Source organism: Lagopus muta, chromosome 18, assembly GCF_023343835.1.
Source record: "Lagopus muta isolate bLagMut1 chromosome 18, bLagMut1 primary, whole genome shotgun sequence".
Lineage (NCBI taxonomy): Eukaryota > Metazoa > Chordata > Aves > Galliformes > Phasianidae > Lagopus > Lagopus muta.
In genome coordinates this window covers 8,564,867-8,590,636 of record NC_064450.1, presented here as the reverse complement: position 1 = coordinate 8,590,636, position 25,770 = coordinate 8,564,867, and the positions used below count along the sequence as shown (strand labels likewise).

General features: G+C 45.8%; 1 protein-coding gene across 15 annotated transcripts in view; it reads right to left on the bottom strand.

Moving 5' to 3' along the window:
- Positions 1-25,770, bottom strand: part of UTP6 (UTP6 small subunit processome component) — a 144,354-nt gene that overhangs the window by 2,710 nt on the left and 115,874 nt on the right. For 7 of the 15 annotated variants that reach the window (XM_048964705.1, XM_048964706.1, XM_048964697.1 and 4 more), the window contains 4 exons: positions 25,490-25,568; positions 7,080-16,613; positions 6,275-6,428; positions 5,998-6,149 (listed from right to left, as the gene is read on the bottom strand). The gene's annotated coding sequence lies outside the window, so the exon portion shown is untranslated. The remainder of the gene's footprint in view (positions 1-5,997; positions 6,150-6,274; positions 6,429-7,079; positions 16,614-25,489; positions 25,569-25,770) is intronic. The other 8 variants (XM_048964694.1, XM_048964696.1, XM_048964702.1 and 5 more) reach the window with 8 other exon arrangements.

The window sequence follows — 25,770 nt, the reverse complement described above, 5'->3', positions numbered from 1 at the left end:
GATGATTCTGCCTTATATGCAATTTGGAAAAAAAAAAGAAGTACATACTTTTACTTGTCTATTAAAGACACAAGAGAAAGATCCATGGTTTTCCATGTAAATAACTGTCAGAAGAGATGAGTTAAATTCCACATTAGAATTCTTGATATTCCTCTGTTTGTCATTGTGCCTTCGAGCTGACATGCTGTAATTATCCCTGAATGGCTCCCTCATGACCAGGGCACCTGCTGAGCATCACCTATTAGGCTTTTACATCTATAAACTTCACCTGCTCCCTCCCTCTGTGCAAAACCAAACTGGTGCTTTCTCTAAGCTCAGAAGGAACCTGTTCACATATGAAGAGTAAAAGCAGAGAATTCAGAGTTGTAGCAATCAAGTTTATAAATCAGGTAAGCCCAGGGAGAGGGGAACAATACATTTATTAGTCTGCAATTAAGGGAGGGCAGGAAGTTTTCTCTGAACAACTCAGACTCCTGAGGCTGCTCATCTGCCTCGTGAGAGAAGCAAAGTACACAGCTTCACTGTGATCCTGAATCTGAGGCTGAGCAGTTTGTTTTGCCCTTGAGCTTCCTGTGACTTCAGTGCAGCATTTTTAAAGGGAAAATTGAACAAAGATTTATGGGTTACCACAGCCTGTAGTTTTCAAACATACTGCTAGTTCATCCACTCCTCCCACAGTGGACTAACATGCCCTAATTATTGCCAGCACATACAAAAAGCATTTTTAATCATTATATCATAAAGTGGGACAGAAGTGGACTAATGATGCAGAAGGGACCAAATACATTTTCAGAGCTCCAGTACACAGGACAGGGTTTGACCATCAGTCTATAGGCAGAAAGGTTGTCACACACAGCCAGTCACAATATATTCTGATCTTTTGCTCAGCACAGATACTACCTGCAGTACCAAGCTTTGGCTCCATGACAGATGAGAAGCAAATCTATGGATTCCAGTGCTTGCACTTCCAAGTTGTTATGGCTTGCTATTAAATGGGGAAAGGAAGCCAAAGGAAATCATGTGCATTGGAGTCAAATACCATTTTTAGGAGTGGGAACTGCATGAGTATTTCACCAGTGATTAAAATAGCCAGGGACCAGGGCACACTAATGATTAATGATCTCTTTCTGCAAGCTGAGGACATGTCCTACAGGATCTGGCCCTCCTGAGAGACAGACATGAAGTACAGTTTGGCGGAGTGTATTTAAAAGGCATGAGCAAAAAAGTACAGAAACAACAGTACAAGGCATTACTACAAGAAAACTCTGGTTTCCAGTGAGGAGCTTCTGGGAGTTCCTCTTTTTTTTTTTTTCCCCAGCTGCAGGGAAGGGTGAAAACTATCAGCTATAAAAATATTACAGTTTATGCTGTTAAACAAATCATAATTTGTCAACAGGTAGCTGAATTATGTCCAACTCCACTGAGAGCCAAAACTGATCTTTTTTCCCAATGCTGTTGTATAGTAACAGCTGGCAGAACACTGTCAAGCAAAGCTGTGCTGGGCTGATAAATAAAGCAATGATCCTCAGTGTAGGAGACAAACCATCTCATGGAGAGACTGCAGCTCATGCTGGGATGTGTTGAACAAATGCTTGTTAACAATCTGCACACAGGCAGAGTTGCTTTATGAAAAGCTGCTAGAAAAATGTTATTTGAATAAAACACAGCATTCCTAGGGTTATCAAAAGAACCAGCCAGGTTTTAGGTCTCAGAGTCTCTAAAGCACAGCAGCAAACCAGTGAACATTAGCATTTCTTGTTCATTCAAATGGAGAGTCTGGTAACTGGATTCTGGTTGAGTGGAAAGACCCAACAAGTTCTAAGATACAGCAAGGCAAGCCAGAAAACCAACAGAGTGATATCTGCTTCTATTTGTTTCAGAGCTCCCAAATTCTGCTGGAGAATTTTTCACTTTTCAGTTGTTTCTGAGGCAGGAAGAGACTTGCTCTGATTGCAGATGCTGTGTTGCCTCTAAGCCAATCAGACTACACTGTCCCATGTGGGAGAAGGAAGGGTAACAAGTGAAAATGCCCCATCAGGAGATACAGCTTCATGCTGGAGTTCAGATCCTTGTGCAGCCACCATATTATGCTCTGTGTTTTGTACTTAACACCATGCTGGTTTTGTCCTTGCTTTGCAGGCATTTTATTTTTATCATGGGTAAGAACAGGAATGTGTGCATTTCTGTGAAGGAACGAGCACAGGGCTGCAAGCTCCATCACAGTGCAAATAATATTTTGGCAGGAAACCTGCAGGAGATTGAATTAGGGACCTAAAGACTGAATATTAAAACATTTCAAACTTTTGAGTTCTTTTAAATAAGCAGCAACAAAATGAAGCAGTCTGACCAAATTAGCAGGCCCAAAGTGCTAAAGGAATCCTCTAAGGTTCATTTATTTACTGATGCAGATTTAGGAGAACTTTTTAGGCTATTTGTATTAGTAGCTGTATATGTCAACATGCTATTTCCTCAATGCATTCTGAGTCCAGATTAGCTAAAGTTTTAGGTGTTGGCAGACTTGCTACAATAGAAGGGAAATGCCACTGGAATAACTTTAAACATGATCCAATCCCTGATGATTCACTGGATGTGTTAAAATTTCCTTTGAGACCATGTAAGTAATGCAGGGACTGGAGTGCAGAGTGCCTGTGACTCAGCTCTCTGCGAGGCAAAGGGAGGATGTCAGAATTACTCACAGGGACAGCAGGAATCTCATTTATCTATTTATAGGCAAGGCTGAGATGAGCTCGTGCCATTGAAGAGCTGAATTTGCCAGTTCTCCTTGGGGGGAGGAAAAGGGAAGGCCCTACCTTTAGCTTCCAAACCCAAGGACTCTGGCCAGCTGCATTTTCCTGCCCTCGGATGAGCAGCACGGGGCACCTGGTGCAGACCTGTTGGAGAGCAGAGCAGCCCCAGCCCCTGGCACCAGCTGCTACTCAGCCCCTGCTCCAGAGGGGCTGCAGGACGGGGAGGTCCCATGTCCTGAGCTCAGGGGACTCTTCCCACTGCAGGAGCATCACTGCAGCATGTGTGTATGTCAGCCAGCTTCATTTAAGAGGTGCCGGTTAGATGCCAGCACTCACTTTGCCAAAAGCCTGTTTACTGCTTCTCTTCAAAGAGGTACAACATCATTCCCCGTGCGGGCGTTTTGCCTAACAGGCCATCAGAAAAGGAGAGCTCCAAGGGACAGAGCGGGGAGCTGAGCACACTGCCTGCCTCCAGCCTCTGCACAGCCTGCAAGGCACTGACAGTGTCGAGACAGCAATTCCTGAAGGTGTGCTTTCAGCAATGTATATTTAGGTTTGGGAGGTGAAAGATGGTCACATTTTGGGTAAAAAGCAAGAGCTCAAGCCCACAGCAAAATGTTTTAGTGACACTTTTTCTGATACAGCCAGCACTTAGCAACACAAACTGCAGCCTTGTTTTCTTACTGAGAAAGAAACCACTCCATGGTACGCACCGCACACCGCACTGCTCCATCACTGGGAACACCTTTGTGGTGTTGGTTGGGCAGTTCTTTCCACTCCCTGCATTTAGCTGCTGTGGCTAATTCCCTTCCCAAAAAAGAAGTTATCTAGGAATGCAGGGCTCTGGATTACTGATCCAGCCTCCTACTGTTACATTCAATTACATCATATTGTGCTTTTTGGCAGGCTGTCCCAGCACTTCATTTAAAATTTTCAGCTTTAATATCATTTGTTCTTGTGCCAGCATCATAATTTAGTTTAAACAATTCTCTTTTTCCTCTGATCTTTACCTATCAGATATATTTACTGAAAACAATCCTATCTCCTCTAGCCTTTGTTTTGAAAAACTAAACAAATGAAACTCTTCTAGTCTCCTCTTGTTCTAAACCCTCTGATCATCCTCAGTGCCCTTCTCTGTACCTGCTAATCTTCCTCAAACATGAGTGAACCTGTACCTTCTAGGATTGTGTTTGCCTCTTCATATCAGATTGGTGGCTCACAGTTATCCCTGGGAGCAAGTAAGCTCTGCGGTTTTTTTTCCACCCCCCTGCCTTTGTCATCTTCAAGTGAGTAATATGATATTCTAGTTATTAATTTCTAACTGCACATCTTACTACTTTGTCCATTCTATTTCAGATGAATTCTGTCATTCACTCATTGCTGACTGATGTTCTGATCATCCTCTGTATTAAGAAAGCCCGTGTCCTCAGCAGATTTCTTTACTACATTCCTGCTGCTGTGCCAGACTCATTAATGAAACAAGCAAGACTGAACACTGACTCCTGAGGAGTTCCACTTACTGACTGCCTCTGTCTGGCATTTCTTCTCTTCTCACAGCTCCCCTCTCCTCTGCACTTTAACAGTTTTGCATTCACCATCCACACTAATCCCCATCGTCTCAACTTCAACCAGTAATTTCCCCTGTGGTATAATATCAGATTCTTCACTCAAGTCTGGATAGAGTAAATCACCTGTATTTCATTTGCCTAAAAAAAAAATCAGTCATCAAAGAGAAATATCAGGGTAAGCTGAACTCATTTCATGTGCCAAATCCTGGGATGGAAATCTGCCAGTGCACCTTCACCTGAGCACACTGAATTCTTCATGCTTTTCTTTCCACCTTACATGTGATGATTTTCATTCCCTTACATATATTCCCACTAGAAATCCTGTCTTTGTCCCACTGCTCAATATGATCATCTCTACTGAAAATGTGGACAAGGTGTTTTTAATTCATTTTTAGACTATATGTAGTTGGGTCTAATCTCAACCCCATTCTCACTCCGTAACGACCACATTTCTCCTCTTTTTATTTCTCCAGTTGAAACCCTCTGCCATCTGTTCTAATTTCCTTTTCAAGTCCAATTCGCAAGCTCACCTTTGACGTTTCATTCTGTCTCTACCTTCCCCATCCCAGCAACTTCAAACTGGACGACTGAGGCAAATCCTGCCTCCAGTCTTCTGCTCCACCACTTCTCTCCAATGCCAACTTTGTGGCAGTAAATCATAAGGCAGGTCCAGAACTGCTGCCCTGGACACATCACTGGAGTAGTGGCTGTTCAGGACCTGCAGGGTAAGCTGCTTTGTCAGCCCTGTGATAAGAGTGATGGACTCCATCAAAGAGCAGAGCAGAGCATCGTACTCTGTAGCAGTTCCTCTCCAGACATCTGATTTCAATCCCTAGCTGCATGCCAGCAGAATACCCTCATGCCAGTCAGAACTTCTGCATGTCAGTTAATGTTCCCCATGTGTTTGGGGCTGGTTATTTATCCCACTGGGGTTGGAGCATTTCCTGTCAGGGTTAAACTTCCTGCATGTTTCAGCTAGTTTTGGAATCCAAGTTCCATCACATTCAATTCCTCAGCTCTGCAGTGCAGCTGATTCCACTAATTAGCTCCCTTAATTTCTCAACATTTGCCCTCTTAGAGATGAGTTTGTGTGTCACTACAGACGGTGCTGAAGATTCAGTCCTAACGAGGTGCCTTTAAAAGCTGTGTTTCTTACCCAGTCCTCAGAGGCTTTGGCTGGCTCACAACTTGGTGCTTTAGAGGCTGTGAAAGAACTGCACTCCCCTTTGTGCATGAGGCACAATCTTATCATTGCTCAGTATTACTCAGCATTTTCATTCTGTATCCAACTGAGACAATAAAGAGCCTAAAAGGCCACATTTCAAAACATACTGCACTGGATGGAGAGTCCAGTTAAGTCCCTAAAGTGAAGTCCAACGCTTCCTACCCCCACTGAGATCACTGCAGCACTCTGCTAACCAGCTCTGCCTACCAGAATGCAGGATGCCCGTACCTGCCTATTTGCTTTGAATTCTGCCAATTTCCTGCAGAAAGCAAAGCCCATCCAGACTGCAGCTGACCAGTCTGAGACGTGCAGACAGGTAGCAGAGGCCTAGCTTAGACTGTGCTTAGACCAGCACAAGAAGCCATGTCCACAAGGGACTTCTGAAAAACGCAAAGCACCTTTAAAAATCCAGGCCTTATTGCCAGGACTCTGCATGTGACACATGTCCTCTGTTTACCTGCTTCCTCCAGAGCAGCAGCAGCACAGCCCTCTTCCCAAGCCAGCATGCAAGTGATACAGCCATAGTGCTGGGGCCACGTTGCTATCTGAGATAGATGGAAGCTGTCTTCTGCTGCCAAACTGGTGCACGTTCAAACCCTGTAGAAAGAGCTGAAATGGCAGAGCAAAGTAAATTTCTCACCTCCTCTCCCCTCTCTTTCAAGGGGAGCAAATATGCCCCTTTCCCAAAACACGTCTGCCTTGAATGCTCCCTGCTCTGCTGGGCACCTACTGACCTTGGCACTGTCGCAGGACTCGTGTTTTTCTGAAAGAGTAACCTCCTTGTCAAGAGGCTTATTGCTTTGGGAAACACAAAGCAGTCTTGTCCTCCAAGTGTCCAAGCCTTCTTTTCACGTCTGTTTATTCCTTCACTAGCATTTATTTTTGGCCCTGAAAAAAAACAACCACACAACTCCACATTAAAGGGATGGCGTCCAGTTAAAACCCACATGCTGCACCACCCCTTCACACCCCTTTGCAGGGGAAGGCAGCAGAGGAGACCAACAAAAAAACTCAAGAAAAACTGTCTCCTGTTGGGCACAAAACTGCCTTTGCTTTCTAGTGAAAAGGCAGCAGAGCATCCTCAGAACCACAGAGCACATTGGTCAAATAGGCCAAATCCTGCATGCCTGAGGCTTGTTTGTATATACAATCAAAAATTCAAGGACCAAATTTCCATTTGTCCTGGAAAATCTTTCTAGTTGGTATTATAAAAGGAGCCCAGGAGAGCAAGATGCCAATGTTCCACAATGTCATACTGAGTTTGAGGTGTGTGTAACTCTTGAGCAATCCCAGCCTTTGCAACACAGCTTATCAAGGATATAAAATCAGAAAGGCAGTTTCATGCTGCTTCTATGCTGATTCCACACCTGTTTGGGCTACTAGAGCAAGAACATGGCTTCTTATGCAGTATAGAAAAGCTTAAGAGGAGCAGCAGGTGATTGTTGCCTCCTGAGGCTGGTGCCAGCTGTGCTTAACCGCTGCTCGAGGCCAGTGTTAAGGCAAACAAAAGCACTTAGGCCACCAGCAGAGTATGCTCACCTGTTTGACTTTGCAGAGAAATAATCACAGATCCAGTGCCAGCTTTGTGCCTGCCACCTCCCAACTGAGAGCTGTGACTGTGTGGGCTGATGCAGCTGCAGAAGGACTGTCTAAGGGCTCACAAAGCTGAAGTCCGAGGCACAAAGTTCAAGTCCAAGGTCCTGTATTGACAGTGTGTGTGGTCAAGACCTGTGTTCCTGTTGGAAGATGGAGAGAAGGAAAGCAGGACTGCATCTTGAGCTCTTTGTACTGGCTCTGCAAGAGCAATTGTGCTCACTGGCAGTATCTATGACTTGGACCACCCAGCAGCATCCAGCACCCCAGATCATGTAGCTGTGCTCCATTCCTTTAGCACAATGACTGAGTTGGGCACCTGAGGACAAAGTCATTAAAGCAGTCTGCTCTCAAGACCTATGTGACAGCAACTGCATCGCTGTCTGCTTTCACTGAAGTCAACGGGACTCTGGCCACAGGCCTGATTCATCTATCTCCTCCATCAATAGATTATCTTTCAAGTCCATTGGCTCCTATGAAATTAGAGCTGTCAAGCCCTGGATATACACTATGGCATGGTTCAGTCAAAAGAAATGGGGGACATGATGGAAATTGAAACCTCTGGAAAGACTTGGACTATCTTGTATGCTTATCAAGTCAGTAGAATATTAATGCTGCATCCATCATTCAGAGTAATTGCTTCTGGATGCTTGGCTGACTTTGGTAAGGGGCACTTTGAGAAGAATAAAACTGCATTTTTACTGCTGAGAATCTTCCTACAACATACAATGTGGCCCAGGGGATGCTGACAACTTACTGGTATTGTCTTCAGAGACTACACAGGGGCTAACACTGCTAAACTGTATAAACAAGTGCTTACCCCAGAATATCATTTGAGTCCAGACAGGATTTACAAACGCAGAGACGGCCAGAGGTGGGCTGTCCTTCCATCAGTCTGTGAATCTACAAAGAAAAAAGATGATTTTGTATTCTTTCAATTACACATAGAACATAATTAAAGTAATCACAAAAACAGATGCATGATATCAGTAACTGGCAAATTAAGAATTCGGTCACGGTTGTCCAGGAACTCGCAGCCTCCGTGCAATACCAATAATAATTATTTATAGCCTACTATGCAAGGAAATTAGTCCAGGAAAACTGTCTGCTTATAACATAAAGAGTCACCCCAAGGGAGAAGTTCAGTGCAGTGTGCAGGGAGCAAGACATCACACCATTTTCTTGTCTAGTATTATAAACTTTACTGCAAGTAGCATTTGTGTATTTTGCAGAGAATGTCTCGGTTCCCCTGTAACAAATGCCTATTGTATTCCTGCTGAGTTTCATTGAATTTACTCTTGATTTATACTTAAGATCAGAGGCAGATCCATGTTACTTCTTTCTATATAAATCCCTGAGCTGCCTGTTCACAAGGATGAGCAACTTCGCAAAAGAATGAGTTGAGAGAAGGAGCTGGGTGGCAGACTATTAGATCTGATGGCATTACCATAGCATCTGGAGAAGCTAAATGCAGTGCTAACTCAAGGTACAAGAAAGCTTCAGCCCTTGAAAAGAGCTAACAAAGCACAGAAAGTGGGAGGTAGCAAAGAGGCACGGAGAAGAGAAGCGGCTGTGCAGCATCACACAGCAGGGAACCCAGAGGGGCAGGAGCAGGGCCCTGTCTCTCAGCACCCTCCAGCTTCACACTGCCTTTTGGTCCTTTCTGCATGTGGACCTCATGCATCTTTAATTAAAAGCACAATCCAAAAATAGAAAATCTTTTTTTTTGTCAAGGGAACTCCTGCTCTGCGAGTTATTTCCTGTGATTAATACCTGCCTCCTCTGCTGAAGACATCCATCTCTGCGTGGATCAGGTTCTAGTAAAGCAAAGCTCACCTCTTAGGAAAGAGAGCTTTCCATTCTGTTTCTGCTAACATTCCTCCTCACCACTGTCCCTGCTTGGCCCTGCAATTGTTTTATGATGCAGCCCAACATAACTCACAGTACTTCCCATTGCTGTGTGCCACCAGTGTTAGCAGAGCCCTTTTTGTGGTAGATAGCAGCCTTCAGACACCCCGTGTTTCCTGTTCAACTGGAGCCAATCACACATTATTTGGTACTGAAAGTCCCTAATTAATTTACACACAACGAGGCCATTGTAACGATAACGTAATGGAGATCGGCCCATTAGCAAAAAGTGTGGATAAATTATTTTCTTTTAATGCTTCCATCAATATTAAGACCCATTAATCATATTTTAAAAAACCAACTTTAAACATACACACTATTTGTAGGCATTTCTGATGGGATGCCCGCAGCCCTGCCTTTCAGCAAGGAAATCTCTGCCATGTTCTGAGCAGAACTGGATTTTTACTGCACAGAAGATAGCACAACTGGTCCAACTCCTCTGATATCCTCTCTATAAAGTGAGACTATAACAGTTTTAATGAAAAGGAAATCAACATTAAATGCAATATATTCTGAAGGAGGGAAAAATTCCTAGCAGCTGCTGAAAGTGAAATTCATAAATACCTCTTTCATCTTTATCAAATCACTATTCAGTACAGTTACATTTATTAATAACAACATCCCTTAAACCACATTGTGAAAATCCATTAGCAAGAAATGCTTTAAAATGTACAACAGGCTGCAACAGATGGTTTATCAAAGGCTGAAACAATTCAACAGTATAAGCAGAGTGGGCATTTTTATGGGCTGCTGAGCGTGCCAGAGTATCATTGTGACACATCCACAAGTGGGCTGTTTGTGTTGTGTAACTAAAACTTTCTCTTGAATCCAGTAATCCACGTAACCAAGAGCTAATGCAAACTCGTTCTGTGCTCTGGATGTTTTCCCCATACGTACCTGTGCCTGGAAATGCTGCCGGCAGTTTCAGAGCTGAGTGCAGCACTGAGCAGGCAGTGCCACAGCTCTCACTGCTCACAGAGGGAATGCACACTGACTTCTCCATAACAAACCCTAATGAGAAGAATCCTCAGAGAAGTCATAACTATTCCCATGAGAATCAACCCTTGCAGGACCAGCCTGGAGCCAATCACTGTATCACTCTTTAATTTTTCAACACAATTTGCCCTGGAAGTTTACATATTCCCTTCTCCTTTTCTTGAGTTTTTAAAAGCCAGCAGTTTGAATGTCAGTCACTGAGAGGGTATGAGATACGGAGGCGAAATCCAGAGGAGGGATTTTGTCATCGTCCTCATGGCAGAAGCTGCCAGCCATGCCCATTGTGCACATCCTGCACCACTGGAGCCGTGTGTGCATCCCGGGAGGGCTGTTACAGAAGGGCTGCTGCCTTGCCCTGCTCTCGGTCGCTTCCAGTTTGCAGCAGAGAACAATAATGGCACAGACAGCGCAGCATTGCTGTGCGCTCGTTCCCCAGCAGTGACTGTATCTGTCACAGCCTCCTGCTGTATCAGGGCAACAATATTTCTGAAGGCATTTTCTTTGTTGCTGAACAAGGCGAAGTCTGAGTTGGGGAATACAGGAGAGGCGAAGGGACAGAGCAAGGGATGTGTCTGCAGCTGGGTACAAGTGCACAGCAGTGCTGGCAGATCAGCCTACACACATTCTCCTTCCAGATCTGATAATTCCCTAGTTCTATAAAAACACACCCAAGGCAGGGGTCACAAGGTGCCTAAGGTAGATATGCAGTCTGCAGCTAAATGCATCCCAGTTCCCTGGAGGGAGAAGTCCCTTCACATCCATCAGCTGTACATGTATCTCACCCCAGCAGGACGGGCAGGCTGTGCCACCACCAACAGCTCACTGGCTTCATCCGTCCCCGCAGTGTGTTCCACTTAGGAGGGCAAAAGGATGGCAGAACAAATCAGTGGCAGAATGTATCTTCTGTAATCACACACATGTCAACTTGTTAAACTGATTGATTTCTGTCCCAACTGAGGTTGTAACTCCATGATTACTTTTGACCGAGCACAGCTAGAAAACACATAATTACATGGGCCAAAGCACAGAGAATGGTGCCCACTGCTTTGCTGGTGAAGTGCAGCACATGAGGGGAAAAGAACCACTTGGAAATGAAGTGTACATTCACACCTCACCACATCCTCACTGCAGAGTTTCTGGCTTTCAGGCTTGGGTAGCATGAAAGGCGAAAATTTCTCAGGAGCAATGATGGATTGCGTGGCATGAAACATCGCAAATGGTGTCAGTGCTGGGGATGGGGGTTCCACCATCCAGCCAGATGAAAGTCCAGGCGAACGCTAGTGAGACAACACTTGGCACCTTGCAGGAACGATCTTTCTTGGCTGTAATCTCCCCCTCCTGGGGCATTTCCAGTTTTCTCTGTTGTTGACCTGCAGTGATGGAGGAAAGGGGTTGGACGTAGATGGTGCTCTGAGCAGGAGTCGGGTCTGCTGGAGTGGGAACAGCTGTGGGGCTGGGAGGGAAACAGAGATGGGAATGAGACAGATACACTTCCCCTCTGGGAGGATGGGCTCAGGCAGCCTGAGGAAAATAAGGCTAAAATGAAAGGGAGGAAACCAGAGAAGAGAAGATGGAACAAGGGAGATCACAGAGAACAACAGGAAGCAGTGCTGAGATGTCAGACATGAAGGCTGGGCTTGTAGGAGAAAAGCAAACAGAGAGTAAAAAAAAAATCAGGATTAGTGTGCAAAAGACAGAAAAATTTTTTTGAAAGTCCTATAAAAGTGCCAACTACCCAGCTGCAGTAAGTGAAACTCCAGTACACTTACGTCAACACCACACCACAGATCAGCACCAGGGGAGGAGGTCTGGGGTTGTTTTTTAATTGCTTGGAAAGGCTTTCAGCGATGCAGAACATGAACTCCAGCTTCCACTGATGTCAAAGGGATTTAAAAGTGCTCACAGTCTCTCAAAACCAAGACCCAACTTGTCAAAGTACACGAGACAAGATGCTGCATTAATCCCTCGAGAAGAGCCAGCTTTGCACACTGCCTGACCCGCACCTCGACGCCGACACACCTCGATGGCACACATGTGGCAGGGACATGGACACAGCCCAGCTCTGCCCACCCCATGCCAGGCTTTTGCTTTGCTCTCCCTGATGAGCAGCGAGGCCCTTGGTTTGCACAGCCAGGCGTGAGTAGGGGTAAGAGGCATCCGCTTTGCTGGTTGAAGTGAAATATTTGGCTTATTGGCACAGCTTGTTTAGATTGGCTCCTAGCACTCAGTCGATGTTATTAGAGAAAGCAATAAAAATGCATTAAATACTAGGAACTACATTAAAACAACATGGAGCATGCAACACAAACCAAGAAAAGCAAGAAGCAAGGGGCTGAGTATGGAGTCTGCCATTCCTTCAGTCATGAGTATGAATATGGTGGAGCCATGTCACAACGACATTTGAAGAGGCAGAGCTGCTGAGTTCTTGCATGCTGCAACATGGAAGATTTCATCCCCTTTTCCTCTCCAAACCACAGCTTCTAGAAAGACTTTGAAATGCTGCAGTCAGCTCCTACGCCTCCCTGCTGAGCTCCTTCCAGACTGAGCTCTTAAATTCGCTATGTTTTTGCCAAGACCTAATTTTCTTTTGACCACGTATTAAAGGGCAGATTCCCATGCCACAGGGAGGGACTGTGAGATGTCATCATGGACACATCTGTCACCTGTCTGGTTGGAGCTCACTGCTCTACCCCACTTCTGCAGCTCCATCAGATATCTTTAATTTCTTCTTTGGTCTTGAGATAGGACTCCAGGAGCTCTGGGATCCCTAACTTATCTGTTCTGTTAACTGATTTCAGCCACAGCCAGATCCTCACTTTTCTACTGTACTATGAAAATCACAACTGCATGTTACGCCTGGTTGAACAGCAAGGTGATTACGGTAAAGCCTGGATTTCCCAAGGGAATAAAGCTTTACATGGGGCGCTGTGTGAGCCCAATGTGTGCAAGTAGTTCTTGATCGTGTCAGACTATTTCAAGGAGACAGAGAGGAGGATTTCTCAGAGCCCCAAAGGTCCCAGACAGGCAGATGACAGACGGAGGACACGGACACCATTAGCATCCCCTGAGGAAAAGACAGCAGCGAATGCTCCCTCTATACCAGATAGCAGAGATGCCACAAAGGTGAGCGCTGTTCATTCAACTCACTGATCACGAAATTACTCATTAATCATCTCTTTGTGTGATCACCTTCTAATGCCACTCACCTGCCCCATCTGCCTAGGGCTGCACCCTGCACAGCTGTCCGGTAACCACCTTCCTCACCCAGCTGCCCATCACCTCCAAGGCCTCCAGCAGGGATCCATCCGTGTGTTGCTGCAGCAGCACAGCAGAGAAACCGGAGAGAGGATCAACACACAAGGCAACAGGAGCTGCAGCAGGGCAACAGCTGTCCCTCAGCACATCCATTGTTCTTGTGCAGAGAAGCAGCTTTAAGAAAGTGGTGTAAATTACAGGAACTGGATCACTGGCTTGAACAATGTCAGCACGTCCCTTCGAGGGCATTCACTCCCCCCACGCCATGAAACGACAAGTTATTATTTAACAGCAGACCTCACACAGAGGAATGTTTTTCTGTATTCATGACCTCTAACAAGTATAGCAATTGTTTACTATACTCTGAGTGATCCAGAAGGAGCTATAATGTGATAATTATAGAGAAACCTTCCTAAAAATATATTTCTGATGCATCAGCAAAAGCTCAGTAGGCCCCTCCAGCTGGCACTGTACATATGAGTTAAACCCAATTTGAGAATCAGATCATGCACTACATTTTGTGCAGCTGTGCAAAGACTCCAACCAGAAGTTCTGGAGCAGATGTCTTGTAGCAATGGAGGGAAGGACACGAAGAAGAAGAGAAACAGAAGAGGCCAAGGCCACGTTTCTTGATTGAGTGGTCAGCGACATCGGAAAGTATCAGTTCCACTTTCAAGCTGGATAAACTGAGGCTCTGGAAATCAGAACATTTTCTAATCTGCTCACTGACTGGTTGGTGTCTGATCTTCAAGGTCCAGCCTGACTCCAGGCTGTGCCTGCTTCCTCACAACTACTGAGCCTCTGCACTGTTCATGAAGGGATACGATTCATTATGATCATTTTTTATATTTGTACACCTGCTCTGTGCTCACCATTTCCAAACCCCAGCTCATGCACTTGGAAGAAACACACAGAAAGGCTTCGGGACGTTCCTGCCTTGTAGCCAAAGCCACTGAAAAGTCAACCTGCTGCTGCTGCCCAGAGGTGCTGACCTAACTAACCCCTCTGCTGCTGTTTCCGCTGATCAGACTGTGAAGGGAAGCCAGGGCACAGGTGTTTGTTTTCTTCGCCCAGCGCAGCACTTTTCTGGAGACAAGCTGGGACTTCACAGTCTCTGTAGCTCCTTGGCAGCATCTACATTCTCCTGTGCCTCAGTTTCCTCACCTACAGAAAGGCCCAGATGACAAACCCTGAACCTAGGGCTGTGTTAAAGTTTGGAAAACACACAGCACCTTGAAAGAGGGCTTCTGTGGAAGCACAAACAGTCATTTATTGCTTCAATTAAAAAGCGTGTGTGCCACAATCCACAGTCTGTTTATACTTACACTTCTTATGGATATCTCTCTGAAAAGAACCCAGCCTTGGTAGCTCATGGATTTGGCACGGCACACCAAATAATAAGCAGGCTCACCAACCCTTCTACAACACACAGTGCTTCTGTGTAACTTTGCAGGCTGTGTTTGACTTGTCTGAACTTGAACAGTCACCACTGATTGATTGGCTTCTAAAAATACACGTATGCCATGGTTCGGAGTCCAGAGAGCTCCTGTTGATTTAGATGGAGACCTTGCTGGGAAGAGGCTAAGACAGACACCTGACACCAGGGTGCTGCCATTGCGGCCACTCGCTGCCTCCTGTGCAGGGTGCTCTGAACGCGGAGCTCCGCCGTGCTCAACAGCCCTCCATACCTCTGAGTGGGGAAAAAAGCAGGAAGAAAGCAGCCCTACGATCCCTTCCCTTCCTACAACTCCATTTCCAGGCTGCCCTGCAGCTGTTGGTGAAAAGCGGAGCGAAGCTGCACACATCCTGCTGGAGGGCTGAGCTCAGGCACTGAGCCCCTGCGGTTCCCAGCGGTCGAGGGAATGCTCAGTGCCCTGCTGAGCTGGGAGGGCTCCCAGGGGCAGGGATGTGACTGCTGCAAGGGAGATGCATTGCACTGTACCCTGGAGGAGGCCGCAAGCACGTGATTATTGCAACAGAAGCCGCTAGGAGAAAAACCAGATTACCGTTTTCCATTGAAGGTAATAGGTGCCTTGTTGATTTATAACTCTGTCACTGCTGGCCATTAAGCAAACGGTGTTGCAGCTCCTAGATCCCATTCTGTAGCACACTCAGTAAGCTGCAGTCTCTGGCGCAATGTCTTGGAGAGCTCCACTGTAGGGCATAGGGCCACAGCTTTCCCCCTCAGTGACAATAACATTAGCACTCCCAGTTACACACACCCAGATCACTACAGCTGAAGTTTCAAAATGCATTTTGGAAAGGGAAGGAGGTGTGGGGCTGCAAGGAGCCACGGCACGAAGCCCAGGAGCTCAAGCCCAGCAGCTTGCCACAGGGAAACTGCAAAAAGGCAGGAGCAAAGCAGTGTCTGTGCATTCTGGGTGTGATGCATTGACAGCAGCATCCTGGGCACTGGTGAGGAATGCAGAGCACCAGGTTTGCTAAAGATGTGAAACTGAGACAGTTTCCTACACTGTGCCCCACACTGGCAGGTCTCAGGGCCACTCTGCTCACTTACCTGCTGACATTGGAGCTAACAAAAGACAAAGCAGAGTGCAGTCAAATATATACACTGGATGTTGCCATGCTACTGAATGCAGCTTAGCGCAGCAGGACTTTTTCTAAATAATGTATTGTAGCTGAGCTAAAACCTAAATAATAAAGCTTACTTTGGCTCTCTGGAAGATCACAGCTAGACAGCTGCCTGTGGAATTGCAGGGCCAGTGGAAGAAATTATTGGTATTCTAGGAGCACATGGGACTGGAGATGATCACTGCAGCCAGACTCCGCTTTCACAGCATCACATGCCAACCTGTTCGTGTGTGGGTTATGCAACAGGACCTGGCTCTGCTCTCCTGATGCAAGGTCTTGCAGAACCTGGTTGCTCCAAGGCCCAGAACCCTCATTTCCAGCGTCAGTGTTTTCCATGCCAGTTTATAGTCACTCTGTCGTCCAAAGATTTACTGTCATTTATGTAACCTTCTTCTTTCTGCTGTGTCTACAGAAGCCAGTGCCCTCTCTTCAGCTCTGCCACACTGAACATCCCACACGGCCACTTCTGTGTCCTTCACAGTCCAGTCGTCTTCTGAGCCCTGCTTCGGATTTCTCCTTCCCAAAGACAGATGATGGGAACTGGCTGTGACTTTCCAGACGGAGGCTGAGCAGTTCCTTGTATGGTGGCAGGAGTGCTTCCCCATCTTTACTGGAAATATCTTGCCTAATAAACCCGATGATCTCACTTGGCTTTTGTGTTCAGTTTTAAAAGGGGTATAAAAGCAGGCTCTCCAATATTTCACTTCATTTTATTTTAGTGTTTGTTATCTGGAAAAAAGAGGGTAGTTAAACGGCCTTTTTAATTAAATTCCTTTAAATCTCTGAAAACAAGAAAGAAAGAAAGATAGTAAACAAAGTAAGACAGAAGAATTACCATGTGTATGAGCAGAGGTATTTTTTTTCCCGTAACACATTTATATATAAATCTCTTTTTCAAAAACTTGCAGAATGTCTCAGTTGCTCAGTCTGTCTCCTGGGCAACGTGACACCTCACAAGAGGAGCCTTGTGGGACATCAGTGCTGGGAATTCTATTGAAATTCTCGTCCAAATAAAAAGTATTCCTAATTTCTTGAAGGTAAGAAGAGCTTGCAGCTCTGCATCCTTCTGTCTTTGCTTGTCTTCATTGTCACACAGCTTATGAAAATAAAAGGCCATGAGCATCAATAGCTTCATTAAACCGGGGGGGTTCTATGGGGTCCCTTTAGGCATACAGCCTCTTTCTAAAGGTCTGCAAAATGCACCAAAGAATTTACATGAGCAGCAAGATAGTAAATAAGCATAGCTTCTTGTAAAAAGAGTTCAGGCCCCCAATGTGAAACATTCAGACTTCCTTAAGTAGGAAAAAAAAGTCTGGAAATCACTGGTTTAGCTAAAATAATCTGAGAAAGGCCTGCCTTCACTTCTGCCACCAGCACAGCCTCTACAGGATGAGATCTCACCACGTATGCTGGCTGTGGGAGAAAGCGTGTGTGAAGGCTCAAACCTGCTGTTCATGAGACAAGACCTTACCAAAGGACTTGAGTACAGAGCTGGCTCCTGATTAAACCCCAACTGTCAGCACGGCAGGTCAGGGCAACTGGAAGCATCAGCATGGCAAAGCTGGCAACTGACATCTACCTCAGCTACTGCTGGCGACAAGTAGCATGGAGTGGATGTCAAACACTGCAGGTTGTTTCCCTTTGAGTTCAGAGGGCATTTAAAAAATCACAGTACCACTGCTGTATTCACTGGAAGCCGGTGTGCAAGTCGCTCCAAGGGAGCTGTGCAGCCCCAGGCAGTGCCGCAGCCAGCTCTGATGTGCAGGAAGTCTGCACAGCTCTCTCCAGAGCTGCAGCTCTGTGGTGGTTGGGGCTGTGTGAGCACCGAGCTCCACCAGCGGTCCTTCAGCCTGTCCAATGCACACATTTCAGAAGTAAGACCACAGGGTATCAAAGGCCACTTCACTGCCTATCAGATGGCTCTGAAACGTTGCCCAGCGCTTGCTTTTAGTAATATTTACTCTATCTTCTCTACAACTTGCCAGATGTACATTTTTTGTCTCCTGTTGCTTTACTCCATTTTTTAAATAAGGAGACGATGCTTTCTGTGTCTCCCTCCTCAGATACCAGCGTTCTCCCAGGGAACTCTCAAACACTGAGGCCAGAAACCAACTCCAGGAATTGTAGGTTGCAATTAATCTAAAATTGGTGACTTGTCAATTTTAGTAGTTTTAATTTCCCAGCTGTCTGCTTGGGTTACACACATAAAACTTCTAAACAATATGCCTTCTTTGTCTCTGCACACAGAAAAACAGATTCCCTGTCCTCCTTGCAGTATGTGACCTTTAGCTGCTCTCCCCTGCTTCCCAACTCAAGGAATTCATTCAGCAGCCCCACTCACTCACCACCTTCCACTCGCATCCCTCTAAGGGCTCCAGCAGCTCCCTGCTCAGCTCAGAAAGATTTATACTTCTGTGCCCCTTCGTATCCTTCCTCTTTAGGCTTTGATTTACCATTCCAGCTTCCTTATCGCTCTATAGCACTTCCTACATGCTTGTCTTTATCGCTCCTCGTTTTCCCTCTTTGGAGTCACCAATGAGTTTTGTTTCCTTAATTGCAGTGGGAAAAATTCACCCAGCAAAGAGGTCTTTACAGGGAATTGTGCAAGTCCAGGCTCCAGTGGAACATAAATGGCATTTTGCTTCTGAGGCGGTCTCTCAGCACAGGAAGAACTTTCAAGCCATATCAAACTTCCTCGTGCAGTTCTCAGACCCTTCCCTGCTTTACATTTCCTGTGCATTCATTAAAGGAAAGCTCTGTGCCCTTCACAAGGCACGAGGAAACACGACCTTATTCACCTATTTTCTTAGTGCCTCTCTCTGCAGAGAGCTGCTCCAACTCTCTGCCAACTCCTCCAGCAGCCCTTCCCACAGCCAAATGTCCTGGTCTTCATTTTCTTCCTGTCCTTCGGTTTGTGATCAGTGGGCTGCCTGGGGTCTTCAGCACCCTAAGGACCTCTCATGGGGCCACAGACACACTGACCTGGGGCACCGTGATGGACCAAAGGAACCACAGAGCCCTCTCTGCTCAGCTGCCCTCACTGCTTCATGGTGGGACCGGAGGTTTGTGTTCCTCACCTTTTAACTCAGTCTTTGAAGTTACTTTCACGTTTGTTCTCCTACCCCTCAATATTCCTCTCTGCAGGGATTAAAGCTGGTGGTAAAATATCCTGTGAATGTTTACGATCACAATTACACCTGTCCTAGAAGGATTTCACAGTCGATTGAGTCTCATTATTCTTTTCATATTAGTCTTTCCCACCCTGGTATCCAGATTTCCCAAACACACAATCCAAGCTGAGAGCCGTTTGGTTATGATTTCAGAGCATTTTTAACACAAATCCTGCCCAAATACAGACGTGAAAGTCTGGCAGGTAATGAAATACCTTTAGCTGGGGGAAAAAAAAAATAAAGAAGGCAGAGGGGAATGTTTTCTATAAAGATTGCTTCTGTAAAGGACTGGGATGTGCATGACCAAGTAGCCAGGGCAGCTGCTATAAATACTGCAGAGTTCCAAGTTAGATCAATTCTACACAAATTGAGGCATTCCTGCTTCAGATCACACAACTCTGATCCCCTGAGGGGAAATTGCAGTTACCAGCACTGGTTAATGCTGATCTGGGTATGACCAGTACTCGAGCATGCAAGATGCTGGGAAAAAAAATGGGAAATTTTTAAGCTTGCTTTGGCATTAATTCAGGCTGAATTTCCCAATAGAAAAACAAAAGATCGGCACTTTTGGGTGCAGCTCCCCCACAGCACAATAAGGCTGCATCTTAAATGGGAGTTAAGGCACGCAGAGTCAGGCTGCTTGGAAATAAACTCTAAAAAGTCACACCAGAAGCAGGAATGGGAACCAGAGCTGCACTCCTTCACAGCAGGCTGTCAAGAATCCACTGCTCCCACCAAAATCACCTGGAAATCCCAGGTGTGTAAGGAGAGGAAAGACCTGATTTGTAAAATATTCCTGCTGGACGGAGTTCAACTTCACAAAAGATCACTGCCTTTCAGCTCCTTTTCTCTTGTAACCTACTTCAGCTGTTAGTGCCAAGCAGCAATAAAACTACATTCATGTCCATTCAGAAATCATCTTGAAATGTCTTTGTGCAAAGGGAAACAGTTTCATATTCTGCACTTCTTCAGATTTCACATGGCAACTTCTTTCAATTTCCAGCATAGAACAATTTTTCCAATAGGAAAAATCAAGTCCTACAGCAAAGGCAAATCTAATTCAGTATCTGTATTCACAGGGACTGTCCTCACCTGTGAATGCCCATGAAATGAGGCTGGTAGAAGACTGGTTTAACTGCATGAAAGAGCTAACAGACAGCAATGGCACTGAAACTCCAACATCTGCCCCAGAGATGGGGACAGCACAATTACCCTGCAGTGAAAAGGAAAATACTGCTTCTCTCTTCCATTGTGATATGGTAACTTTCAGCAAAATGTTCAGCAGTCACAGATCTGTCCTAAATCTAATTGCACAGCATGGTAAAAAACAGATGCTACACTTAAAAAAAACGTACTGCAATGTCAAACACCACTACCAGAAAACACAGTGGCAGGCCTTAGCCCTGCAAAGCCTCACATAGGAATTCTGCTTTTTCACACATTTGGAATAACTTTTCTAAAATCAGTGAAACCATTCAGAAAACAGGCAAAGGCTTTGGCAGCATCAGGGGACTGCTTCACCTGCATTGCCAGTGGAAAATTAGATCTGTTCACTCCTATATAACCTATTTCAAATCATACTGAATTACCTACAAGTTACTAAAATTAGACTAACAAATAAATTACCCTGTAGCTGAGCTGATAAAATGTGACTGTTTACATATGAGTTAATACTGGAGACTAATGCTAAGATTAAAGACTACTTCAAACACAGCCTTTGCCCAATATGTAGCCCAATATAAAATTCTGTTTGGTTTTGGCAGAGCTAAGAACAACTTTAACAACCTTGTTAATCATAGATTAAGAATGGAAAAGATCCTATTTGGCACCAGGCGTGCCATTAATAACAGGCAGGGGTGCAGCAGCAGAAGTGACCTCGTTTAGTGCCAAGGAGAGGGCTTGGGGTGCTGGAGCTGCACCAGGTCTGAGGGCACCCAGCAGCAGCTGGGCACAGTGCTGGGAGGTCTGCTTCGAGCCCTTCACATCTCCTTTGTGTTTTGATGCTCCTCAGTCTGTACTGGATCTGTTTGAAAAGCCAGCAAATATCCCTGGGAATCCAGAACTGCCTAATAAATGTTTTCTAGTCCTAATGAAGTCCGCTCCCTTTCTGAAGGTTTCTGTCCTTGATGAAATGAGGCATGAGGCTGACATTCCTCACACCACCTTTCTCTCTGCAGTGCACAACGTGCATTTCTTTAACACAAAGCTTAGTCCCTGTCCATCCCCGGGCTGTGCATGCAGTGGAGCTCTGTGTGATCCCTGCCACCAACACCCAGCCCTGTGCTCCCCATGGCCGGCTCTGAGCCCAGCACCTGGGCACGTCCCACACGCAGCATCTCACTTGGACTTTTCTGCACCTTCTGTACTCTTTTTCTGCACTCCCTGCTTCTTGCTATCCTCTGGCTCTCCATCCCAAAAAGGCTTTTCTGCTAGGGTGGGAAATCAGCTCTTCTTGGTTTATGCAGCATCTGTTTCTCAGACACTTGCAGGCACTGTCACCAGACTCAACTTGATGAAGGTCTAACATTGCTCCAAGATTGCATGACCCAGTGCTATTGATTTAAGCCCTGCATGGTCCTTCCTGCTCTCACAAGGCCAATGCACTGCATGGGGCAGAAAAGAAAATCTGTTCTGTGTTAAATCTATCAGTCATTTTTATGCATAACTCTAAAGACTTCACCTGAGCAGCACTCACCCTTGCTTCCCATTCAACCCCAAGGTTCCCCAGAATGGTTGAGTGGGACTTTGCACATCAGAACAGTCTAATTGTGACAAACACCCCACAGATAAGCACTGGACGTGACAAGCTTTCCTACCAGCATTTCTCCAGAGTAACCTTTCAAGCCCATCTTCCACCTTCTAGTCCTTGCTCTGCACAAACAAGGTCTGTCTGGGTGGCACGTGGTGGCACTGCAGTGGGGTCCAAGCATCCACTTGGCACCGCCAGGCACAGCCCATTTCCAGCATGCACACATCCCAGAAGGCAGCACAGCCAACCTGACCACAGACCACTCCCAGTTCTTGTAAGAAAGGCAGAAAAGATAAAGAGGGATGGACCTTTCTTTCCCTGTGATCATTGCAGAAGTTTTTTACTGCGAATCTTTTAAAGCTAAAAAGAAGATCTGGTATCCTCCTTTCTACTTCGCAGAAGATAAGCTGTGATTAAGCATGGAAGTCCTTCTGAGTTTTGCCTAGTTCCCATTACCACAGTGCCCAAATATCCCATTGTGAAACGAAATCCCCCCCTCCCTCCATGCACAAGAAACATCAGGGGGTTTTCAAAAGAGAAGAGCAATCCTGGCGCCTCATATTCTGAAAATGCTGTGCAGCCGACCTTTGAAAAGCAATTCTGAAATTCTTCTCATCAAAACAGAGACTCCTAAAATCACTTCTTCTATTTATTAATGTCGGTCACATCTCTGCCCTGATGGTTTTGCAATGGAATGCAAGTTTATGGTCTGTACTCTATAGCCTTTAGTTGCTGCAATTTAATGCATACTTAAGACCCAAACAATTGCAAAGAGCATGAACAGAATCCTCTTGCTGCTTAGACTACACATGTTTTACATTGCTCGGTTTTTATGGTATATTCCATGCTATTCATGCCTTGTGTTTCTATAGCATCTCCCACGTGAAGGGCTCAAAACACTTCAGAAATGTAAATGGAACTGAAGCGTCCCAGCAGGACTGGCAGAACCCCCTGCTCTTTCTGCTTTTTGGTGCCTTTCTGCTCCCCTGTGAAGCCCATGATCTGCCATGGAAAGCTGCCAAACCGGTGCAGGACCAGACTAGTTCATCCCTGCAGTTCCTCTGGCAGGCACTGGGTAAGTGACTGAGATCTGTGTCCCTCCCAAAGCACAGAGCCTGCGTGCACCCAGTTCTGTGGAGCTCTGGAAAAGGGCAGAGCTGAGAACTCCACTGCTGTGCAGCCAGCCCCCATCCAGCCCTTCTTCCCCTAAAGCCCACAGCACTTCAATGACAGACTCTCTCCTTCCCCCTCCCAGGGGGCTCTGCCAGCACTTTACTGCTGCCACTACCAGAAAAGCAGGACATTCTGCTGAAACTGCTCTGAAAGAGTCAGGGAACCAGGAACGAATGTACTAACAGTGGTATTTCTTTTGCACAGAGCTGCCATGTGTTCAGTCTTTCCTGGATACGTTTTTTTTCTCCTATCAGTTTTGCCTGGCAGAAGTAGAGGGCTCTCAACACCCACCCAGGATTCCCAGATGTCCAGCAGCCAGCCTGCAAGCAGCAACTGTTGGACATTGGAAATACTTGATTTACATACACAAGGATCGATCCTACACCGTGTGTGTGACACTGGGAGACTTGAGCCCGCTCTGTGCTACAAAAGACCCAATTGACCGCACACACAGGTTGGGTGCTTCCTGAAAGCACTACACTCACCTCACCAATAAACAGATTTCTGCAAGTCTAACCACCAACCTGACTTTTAGCAAGTTCTCTTGTGCCACAGCGCATCTGTGGGACGCTGCCGTAAATCTGCAAAGTTCAGCAAAAGCCCAAAAGGAAAGATATCGTTTCAGCTGAATGAAAAAGGTCAGCCAAGAGCAGCACGATAGCACAACCATCCCGATCACACCAGGTATTCGTCACATCTTGTTCCTGTGTGCTGCTCCCAGATCTCTCTCCCTGGACTCCCATTGGGCCATCATGCCTCTAACGATGCCCACATACAGAGACATATGCTCTGCTTTAGTTAAAATTGACTTCTTGTCATGTTATGCAACTGAGCTCTACTCAGTGTTATCTTTTGATTGACTCCTCCACTATTCCCCTCCCAGTGCATTTATCTGAGGCCACTGACAGCCAGCAAATACTGACTACATCTCTGCTCTTTGGCAGCTCATTCTGGCAGTGTTTTCAGACAGTTTGAGAAGTGGGTGTCACTTACATTAGCTCACTCTAAAATGCATATAATCCCTCCTGCAAATTCTAGGCCATGGATTTTAACAGAGTTTCCAATGTAGGTGTGAGGACTGCTCTAGCTGTGCTAATTTAGTTCCTATTGATTTATCTTGTCTCCTTTCACGGCAGCAAATTGTAAATACTTCCTATGCTTCACTCAGCGTTTGCTCCCCACATGACAACTCTCTAGCACTGACAGAATGTGTTAGTGAAAAGCACCTTGATGTCTGTTTTCAGTATCACAGAGATGGAGCCATCATCTACTGCCAGTCTTGCTCCAGGAGAGCTGCCTCATCCAACCCCTCCCCGCTTAGGAGAGCTGGGCAACATAATGCAAAGGCTCCATAGTAAGAGACACAAAACAATCCTCACAGGAGGTGAAATAGACCTGTCTTTGGGACGAGATGCAGAACTAGACTACTGACCCTATTTTATTCCCTATGGCAGATGCTAAACCAGTTACAACCATGAATTTCTTTCTCTGAAGACAGAATCAGTTGTTGCTGTCTTCTTTGGTCAGCAGCAGACTGCACCCTGCAGCCAGACTCCTGCTGCACTTAGTTCTTTATGGGTCCTACTTTAATGTCTGAAATCTAATTGTATCCTCATTTAGATGTGGCTAAAAACTCTAGCAGCTCTTGTTTTCTCTCTAGATGAGCCCCTATTTCTATAAATGGAACAGACATTCTTTTGAAGTTGTTTCAGTTTAGAGATGTGAAAGGACAGCCTGATGCCCAGCCTCACCCTCTCCCACCACCTTCCTCCAGCACTTTGCACAAGGCTTTCCAGGTAACACTCCTGATTACTCAGTGGCTAGTACCTGTATCCTTATTTCCTGCACAACTCTGTGGCACCTGGAAGCAACTCTGAGACTGTGCACAAAGGAAGAAGTGCTATCAGGAGAGCACGTGCTGCACGGTGCTCAGCAGCCAAGGTGTCCATGCAGAAACTGAAGGCTTTACATCAGAACCCACACAGCTGGAAGCTGGGAGGCAGATGGAAGAACACGATCTTCCTCTTCCAGCAGCAGAAAACTATAATGCAGGTCAAACCACATCAAGAAATCATGCCTGAATTCCTATTCTCAGGAGTCACCAACCTCCAAAGCTGCTTAGGGAAGCAGAGAAAACCAGGCCTGCAACTTGCTCTCAGTAGTGAGGCAAAGAAGTGGAAGTCTGTGGTGTACCAGCGTGATTCAGGAAGACTGACACTTCATTAGTGTGAGTAAAGGCGCCACCACCTAGTCTTTAACATGCATGCTTAGCTAGGTCCTGATCCAGCCATGAGATCCCTGTTGCACATGAGCAAGGCGTGCGTTCCAGTTGCTTTTAGTCCTCACTCATGATACTTTTTGCAAACATCACATGAAGCATTGCCTTTAGGGAGGGGAAAGTTTGGATGTACCCTATAAAAACCATACGTTTTCTCTTCAGTCTTAACTACGTGTTGCAATAGTGTTGTTTCTTAATTAAGAGAACAAGCAACTTAATCTTTATAATTACATACCTTGGGAAAAAAGTTTGCTACAGACGCATTTTGCAGCGAGCCTCCTCACCATCTCCACTGGGAATTCCAACATTTGCCTCTGAAACAGAGATATGTTGGGACTGGCATTTGCCACACTCAAATCCACAAACCTCTGGTTGTGTCCGTTCCTGAATTACAGACCTGATGTCTGCAAATGATTGGTTTTCAAAGCGAGGGCAGCCATCCTTCCGAAGGCTGAGAAATAAATATATCATAAATCCGCATATGTGGCTTTCATTTATAAAGATCTAATTAAATTT